The sequence below is a fragment of the Benincasa hispida genome, unplaced genomic scaffold (assembly GCF_027475165.1).
Source record: "Benincasa hispida cultivar pf3 unplaced genomic scaffold, pf3_genome.v1.1 HicScf14, whole genome shotgun sequence".
Classification (NCBI taxonomy): domain Eukaryota; kingdom Viridiplantae; phylum Streptophyta; class Magnoliopsida; order Cucurbitales; family Cucurbitaceae; genus Benincasa; species Benincasa hispida.
This window is the reverse complement of record NW_028325742.1, coordinates 46,857-55,671: the sequence shown is the minus strand read 5'-3', so window position 1 is coordinate 55,671 and position 8,815 is coordinate 46,857. Positions and strand designations below refer to the sequence as shown.

The window sequence follows — 8,815 nt, the reverse complement described above, 5'->3', positions numbered from 1 at the left end:
ACCTTACCCCTTCATTTTGGGGAAGATGGAAAGCTTTGAAGACTAAAGCTTTGAACCTCTCAAGACTTAAGCTTCTCAAGGTTTGAAGATGGAAGGTCTCAAGTTGAAGAACTGAAGAATGAAACTAGGGAAAAATAACTTTTTGGCCCTCGAATTTTTAAGAATAGCTGTGTTTGGTCCCTAATATTTTAAATTGGCTTAATCATTGAGTTTTCAAGAATAAGTTTAAAAGGTCCCTCAACTTTATTATATTTAAACATATAATCAATTAAAAATATGATGTGGCCAGATGACTTGAAAAAAAATTATATTTTTTAATCTTACCCACTTCTCTCTCTCCTCTCTCTTTCCTCTTTCTTTTTCTTCTTCTCTCTTTCCCTCTTCTCCATCTCCATGTCTCTTTGTCGATCATTTCTTCAGTGGAGGAAGATGATAAAATTTGTTCACTTCTCTTTCTCATCTTTCTTCCTTTTCTTTTTTTCTCTCTTCTCTCCATCTCCATTAACTAGCGGGAAGACTGCAGTGCGGCTAATTGATTTTTTATCTTTTTATCTTCTTTTTTTTTTCACTCTAATCTTATTTCTATATTTTTGTTTAGATTCAACCCATTTGGATTAACCTCCATTTGAAGTTAAGAAAGTTTTAGACATAATGATTTAAATGTATTAGAAATTTTATGTTTGGAATATAACTGAAAATGAAAATGAATTTAGAAAGTTTGCTAGTATAAGTTAGATAAGAGAAAGAAGGGAGAGAAGTGAACATATTTTATCATCTTTTTCAATTGAAAAAAAGACAAATAGATTAGACATGGAGATGGACAATAGAGAAAGAGAAGAGAGAAGTGGGAAAGATTAGAAAATATATAATTTATTAGTTGAGTGACCTTTTAAATCTATTCTTGAAAACCAAGGGATTAAAATAGCCAATTTGATATATGGGAACCAAATGCGCCTATTCTTAAAAACTTATGGACCAAAAAGGTATTTTTCGCATGAAACTATTAGAAGATTCAAAGGCCAAAAGACTTCAACAAATTGATTATCTTTTCACAACTTATAAGCTAGAGATTCAGTCTCTTTAAACTCAAGAAAAAGCTCATAAGTCGATCAACAAGCTAAAGGATGATCCAAGCATATCAACAAGCCAGAGGCCGATTCAAGTCGATCAACAAGTCAGAGGACGGTCCCAGCTAATCAACAAGTCAAAGGCCGATCCAAAGAATCAACATGCCAGAGGCCGATCCAAGCTAATCAACAAGCCAAAGGCCAATCCAAACGATCAACATGTAGAGGCCAATCTAAGCTAATCAACAAGCTAGAGACCAATCCAAGCTAATCAACAAGTTAGATGTCAATTCAAGTCGATCAACAAGCTGGAGACCAATCCAAACAAGCAACAAGCCAAAAGCTAATCCATGCTAATCAACATGCCAGAGACCGATTTAATCCAATCATATCAACAAGTCGGAGGCCGATCCAAGTTGATCAACAAGCCAGAGGCTGATCCAAGTCAATCAACAAGCCAAAGGTCGATCTAGATCAACAAGCCCAAAATCGACAAACAAGCCTAAGGTTGATCATCTAAAAAGATCAACGAGTCCACAAATTGATCATTAAGCCCAAAGGTCGATTATCGAAGAAGATCATTAAGCCTAAATGTCGATCATCCAAAAAGATCATCAAGTCCAAAGGCTGATCATTCAAAAAATATGTCGTGTTTGATAACCATTGGAAAACAACTTTTTAAAATATATATTTAAAGAAATAATTCAAATTGTAGTTAAGAAAAAGTGTTTTTTTTTTTTTTTTTTGGGTTTTATTGAAAACTCCTTCCAAATTGTCGGATTATATAAAAGCGATCTAAATAACATCACACTACCTTCACTTCCTATAGTCCCTGCTACAATAACCACCGGCGACCACTTCCCCATGCTATCGATGGCCATTGGATACTATGATGTATTCTGTCACCCACCTCTGGCAACAAACCACTGCCACTCACTGTCGTCGACCACTAACCTATCATAAATCATAATGTTATAAATTTACGTCCCAACCCAAGTAAGTCAAATAAAAAAATTTATAGATGTTCCTTTAGGTTAGGGAGACCAAGCACCTTCTTTTAGTCATACTTGGACCTTAGATATCCCTTGAGTCGAGACATGCATATAGTATCGCTTTATTAAGTGTTTTGTGAGACTTGGTCTCGGCTAGTCCAAGCCAATCTCCTTTCTCTAAGCCTATTTTGGTCTTAAGTTGGACCATTTTATTTTTTATGTTTTGTTTTTGAAAATTAAGTCTATAGACACTACTTTCACCTCTAAATTTCTTCATTTGTTATTTACTTTTTGTCAACAGTTTAAAAAAACGAACCCAATATTTGAAAATTAAAAAAAAAAAAAAAAGTAGCTTCTAAAAATTTGTTTTGTTTTTGAAATTTGGTTAGGAATTCAACCATTGTAGATAAGAAAGATGCAAATCATTGTAAGAAATGGAGAAGAACTAGACTTAAATTTTTTTTTTAAAAAAAAATGACTAAGGCCCCGTTTGGTAACCATTTCGTTTTTTGTTTTTAGTTTTTGAAAATTAATTTTATTTTCCCCTTTTTACAATGATTTATGTTTTTCTTAAGTATAATGGTTAAATTATAAGTCAAATTCAGAAAAAATAAAAAAAAAATAAAACAAGTTTTTAAGAATTACTTTTTTTAGTTTTCAAAATTTGACTTGATTTTTCAAATCATCGATAAAATATAGATAACAAATGAAGAAATTCGGGATAGAAGTAGTGTATATAGACTTGACTTTCAAAAACAAATTATCAAATCGTGCCTAAATAGTTACTAAATGGACTAAGTTATATATACTAGTTGAATTCATGTTCTAAACACCAGTAAGGGACGGTTGGGTTCAAGGTTTTAAAGATGCCCAACAATTAAGTATGCCTAGGAATAAAAAAGCTTGAGAATAAGATTGCTAGGAATTAAGGAGGACTGTGTTTGGTTGTACATGTGAATGTTATCGAAATTTTGTGGTAACAAATTAGGTTTGAATTTTATTTATAAAATTAATCATGGAGACCTCCATAAAATTTTGATAGATTAATTGATAAGCAATAAATTCAATTCAAAGTTTTGAGCAAAATTAACTAATCAATTATCAAATAGTAATATTGATTAAATTATTAATTACAAATATTTGTAAAATGAGTTGTTTATAATTAAAGTTACTTGATTACATAATTTGATGTATCAAATTGATGAATTTATATTATATGATGTATTAATTAATAAAACAATCAAAATCAGTTTTAAAAAATAAGTATAACATTTTATGATTAAAAATAATGAAGTATAATTAATCAATGATAAACTAATTATACTTGAAAATAATCTCACAAAATATTAATTATAATGATAATTAATTAACTACATATATAATTTATTAATGAATTAATAGTATTATTTCATCGGTTTTTTATGGTTTATTATAAAATTAATTAATCAATCTAGATTAGTTGAATTCAAAATATTATAATTTAAAATTTAATATAATTTTCTAAGTTATTAATTTAATACTCATATAATAATTAATTTTAATAATATAAAATAAAAGAATAAATTTATGTATTAAAAGAGGAGAAAGAGTGAACATCAAGAAAACCCACACTTTTGATGGGTATCATCCTTTGATATAAGGAATACATGTGAATAGCTTATTCTCATGCTTAAAGTTTCAAAACTTTACTGGATGTGTATCTCATATCCATTCCCACCCCTTATTTCCATCCCAATTTCCTCAATCCAAACACCCCTAAATGTTTAACCTACGTGCACGATTTTCATGGAAAGTATTAGATCTCCTTGGAGCAATTCCTGGGTTTATATATTTTCATATATAGCAATTTTACTAAAAATTTGTAAATATGATAACTTTTTAAAGATCACATTATTAGTATTTTTGTTATTACTATTTTACCCTCATGTTAATCAAACTTTTAGGTGTAAACATCGGAAAAAAACGTATTTGAGTTGAATTTATTAAGCTTTTTAAAAGAAATCAAATTTTTAGATATGAAATTGAATTTCTTAAACATGTTTGACAATCATTTGGTTTTTTGAAAATTAAAAAAACTAGGCTTATTTTGTAATCATTTAGGCCTCATTTAGTAATGATTTAGTTTTTGAGTTTTTGTGTTTGAGAGTTAAGTCTATACACATTACTTCCACTTCCAAATTTCTTTTTTATGTATATACTTTTTACACGTGGTTTAAAAAACTAGGCCAAATTTTGAAAACAAAAAAAATATAGTTTTTGAAAATTTGTTTGTTTTTAGAATTTGACTAAGAATTCAATCATTATACTTGAAAAGATGTAAATTGTGGCAAGAAATGAGGAGAAAATAGGCCTAAATTTAAAAACCAAAAACAAAAAATGAAATGGTTACCAAATGAAACCTTGGTTTTTTGTTTTTGTTTTGAAAATTATACTTACAAACACCCCTACCACATCTAAATTTATTGTTTTTATTTATTTTTTATCCATGTTTTCAAACATCAAATCAAATTTTGAAAATTAAAAATGTATTTCTGTTTTTAAAATTTGACTAAGAATTCAACTCTTCTACTTAAAAAAAATGCAACAAATTATTCTGAAACTTTAGAAAGTTGTTGAAATAAGTAAAGCATCACTGTAGTACTAAAAAAAAAAAAAAAGAAGTGAATTTATCGTAGGATAATATTTGAATAGATGACTCAAAATTTGGCCCCAAAGCGGAATATGTTCAACTTTTTCAAACTCAAGTTTTTTTTTACCTTTTAAATGAGTCATACCAATTACCAAAATACCACCGTGGAGTTTAAAATTATATATAGAGAGGGAATGAAAATACATTTCCAATCATTTTTCTTCTCCCACTTTGAAGAGATAGGGAGAGATAGATATAAAAAAGAACAAAAATTAATAAAAAGATAATTGTTTCAAAACAAGAATATAGATAAATATTTGGATTAAAATCTAATTTCATTAAAAACTCAATGCAATTATGGAAGTAACAAAGAAAATCATAAAAGGAATTGAAAATCAAGGTTAGAAATTAAATTCCTTTAGTTTCCTGACATATCTGGAGTTTGAGATTAGTCCGACTCGTCTCCTACTCAGTTCAATTCACTCCTATAAATAAATGCCCATCATTCATCTCCTATTCAGTTCAATTCACTCCGTTTCGATTTCTAGTTTTTTTGTGTGCAAGAAATAACAACAATAATGCATCTAGATCTTCCAAATTTAAAACAAATCTACATACCTTGAAGAAGAAGATCATCCAGAGCCAAAAAGAAAGAACAACCCAAGAATGAAACTGTCATTCCCCTGTCTATATTGGAGGTTGCAGATATTCTAAGGAGTTTTCACAAACTATTACTCATATTGAACCGAAAAAAGTTAACAAAACCCACAAAAGAAAGAAGCCAGCTTCGACACCAACACCAATGACTAGGACTAAGAAACATAGGAAACAGAGGAAGAAGAAGGCAAAACAGCGCAAGTATCTGACGATTCCAGAGATGTCGGCAACACTCAGAGATCGAATTGTGGAGATGGGTGGGTATGAAATTAGACTGGTGATTCAGAAACAACTTCAAGATACTGATTTAAACAAGAACCAAGGACGTTTATCCCTACCGATAAAGAAACTGTTATTTGATTTTGCAACAAAGGAAGAGAGGAAGATGTTGAGTGAAGTGGAAAACCAAAACAAGAAAGGGATAAACGTGGTGATTTTAGATGATGTTCTTGAAGAAAGAATGATTTGTTTGAAGAAGTGGAAGATTGGAAGTGGAGATGTGTACTGTTTGACAATACAGTGGAATTCGTTGGTGGAGGAAATGGGACTGAAAAGTGGAGAACATATTCAACTTTGGAACTTTAGAAAAGATGATGAATTTGAGGCTTATCGTCTTTGCTTCGCAATGGTGAAGTTAGTTCGTTGCTAATTTATTACGTATTTTGATGTAAGATAGGAAAGATTAGGGACTAAAACACATTATCAAGACTTAGCCGTAGAGACCAAATAAATATTTTTTTAATAGTTTAGGGACCAAAACAGATATGTGAGGCAAAAACTTAAATGCATTCATTGGTGTTCCTATTTTCTTCATTTCACAAATTGGTGTTCCTAGGCAAATTCTTGTTACTTCCTTTTCTAAAATATTTATGACTTTCTTTCTTTCTTTCTCCTTTTTTTTTTTTTTTTTTTTTGTGTGTGTGTGTCTTTTTGGTAAATTTTGAATTTCATCCTTTATCTATAAGATTGCCAATTTTAGCTCTAATTAACTTTGTTAAAAATATCATTTGATCTCAAACTTTAATGATAATAACAATTTAGTTTTTATACTTTCAAATTTATAACAATTTAGTCTCTAAACTTTAATAAATATAAATTTTGTCATTTTAGATTAGGATTTGTAACAATTTAGTTTATATCTTAAAAAACTAAGATTAATGAAATTTCTTACCCATTTAGATTGATAAACTAATTAAGGGTCAAGTTTTGTTCATAAATTTTAAATACGAGTCTGCTTGGCAACCAATTTATTTTTTTGATTTCTATTTTTATTCTTGGTTTTTTTAAAAAAAACAAGTTTGTTTGGTAAGTAATTGAATTTTTATTTTTTACAATTTAAAAAATGGTTTGGAAATTGTGAAGTAACTATGAAAGCGAAAAAAAAGAAAAATCTTTAATTTATAGGATATTTATAATACATAGTAGAATAAGAAAAAAAATCTAAAAATATATTACATCTTTAAAATATTTGCAAATATGGATGAGTTGACTAGTCAATTTTTGAATATTTTTTAATTTCCTAATCAAAAAATAAAAAAATAAAGGATATGAAAGAAAATAAAAAAATAAAGGAAAGAAAATGAAAGGAAAAAAGAAGAAAATGAAAGAAACTAAAAAAAATAAAGGAAAGAAGCAAAGATCGGATAAAGAAAAGAATAAAATAAAATAAAAGAAAGTGAAGAAGCAAATACTGATGAAGAAAAGAAAGAAAATAAAAAGATTAAACAAAGAGAAGGTGTACATCAAATAAGATAAGGGAGAGCAAAATTAGAAATTAAAAAGAAATTCAAAGATTGACTAGTTAACTCATCCATATTTGTAAATATTTTAAAGATGTAATATATTTTTAGATTTTTTCTTTTATTCTACTATGTATTACAAATATCCTATAAATTAAAGACTTTTTTTTTTCGCTTTCATAATTACTTCACAATTTCCAAACCATTTTTAAAATTGTAAAAACAAAGAATTCAATTAATTACCAAATAAACTTGTTTTTAAAAAAACCAAGAAATAAAATAGAAAACAAAAAAATAAATTAGTTGCCAAGCAGACCTGTATTTATAATTTATGAACAAAACTTGACCCTTAATTAGTTTATCAATCTAAATAGCTAGGAAATTTCATTAATCTTAGTTTTTGAAGTCCGAAACTAAATTGTTACAAATCCTAATCTAAAATGACAAAATTGATATTTATGAAAGTTTAGAGACTAAATTGTTATAAATTTGAAAGTATAGAAACTAAATTGTTATTATCATCAATGTTTGAGATCAAATGGTATTTTTAACAAAGTTAATTAGAGCTAAAATTGACAACCTTATATAAAAGGATGAAATTCATAATTTCCCAAAAAATCAAAAAATAAAAAATAAAAAAAAAGCCATAAAATATTTCAGAAAAGTAAGTAACAAGAATACATTTAAGTTTTTATTTATTTTGGTCCCTAAACTTTGAATCTCGTTCTATTTTGGTCTCTAAACTTTCAAACATATTTTCTTTTAGTCCCTAAACTATTAAAAAAATGTTTATTTTGATCCCTACTAAGTTTTGATCATCAATTTTAGTCCATAATCTTTTCTATGATAAATTAGTAACGTAGTAGCTTAACCACACGAAGCAAAGACAATAAGCCTCAAATTCATCTCTTTTGTGAAGCTCCAAAGTTGAATATGTTCTCCACTTTTCAATCCTATTTCCTCCCCCAACAAATTCCATTTAGTAGTCAAACAATATACATCTCCACTTCCAGTCTTCCACTTCTTCAAACAAATCATTCTTTCTTCAAGAACATCTAAAATCACCACCCTCATCTTTTCTTGTTTTGGTTTTCCACTTCGCTCAACAATTTTCTCTCATCCTCTGTTGCAAAATCAAACAACAATTTCTTTATCGGCAGAGATAAGTACCCATGGTTCTTATTTAAATCAATATCTTGAAGTTATTTTTGAATCACAAGTCTAATTTCATACCCACCTATCTCCACAATCAGATCTCTCATCGCCACCGACATCTCGAGAATCGTCAAATATTTACTCTATTTTGCCTTCTTCTTCCATTGTTTCCTATGTTTCATAGTCCTAGTCATCGGTGTCGGCATCGAAACTGGCTTCTTTCTTTTGTGGGTTTTGTTTAATTTTTTCTGGTTAAATATGAGTAACAAATTGTGAAAACTCTATTATAATATCCGCAACCTCCAACATAGATATGGAAATGACAGTTTCAGTCATGGGTTGTTCTTTCTTTTCAGAAGTGGAAGGTCTTCTTCTCGAGGTATGTAGATTTGGTTTAATCTGGAAGATCTAGACGCATTACTGTAAGAGATATTATATTCTCTATTTTTAGATTGCAAGAGATATCTAAAGATTTTCCAATATGGTTCATTGGTTCAAATCTTATGTCTGCAACGTAAATAATTTCAAATCAAGTTGAAAAGTAGAAACTGATTGTATATTTTCATATGTGTTCTG

At 28.6% G+C, this 8,815-nt stretch overlaps 1 pseudogene; it reads left to right on the top strand.

Annotated features, from left to right (window-relative positions):
- The first annotated feature begins 5,266 nt into the window (after positions 1-5,266).
- LOC150031210 (B3 domain-containing protein At2g31420-like) lies at positions 5,267-5,994 on the top strand (annotated as a pseudogene).
- Positions 5,995-8,815: the final 2,821 nt, after the last annotated feature.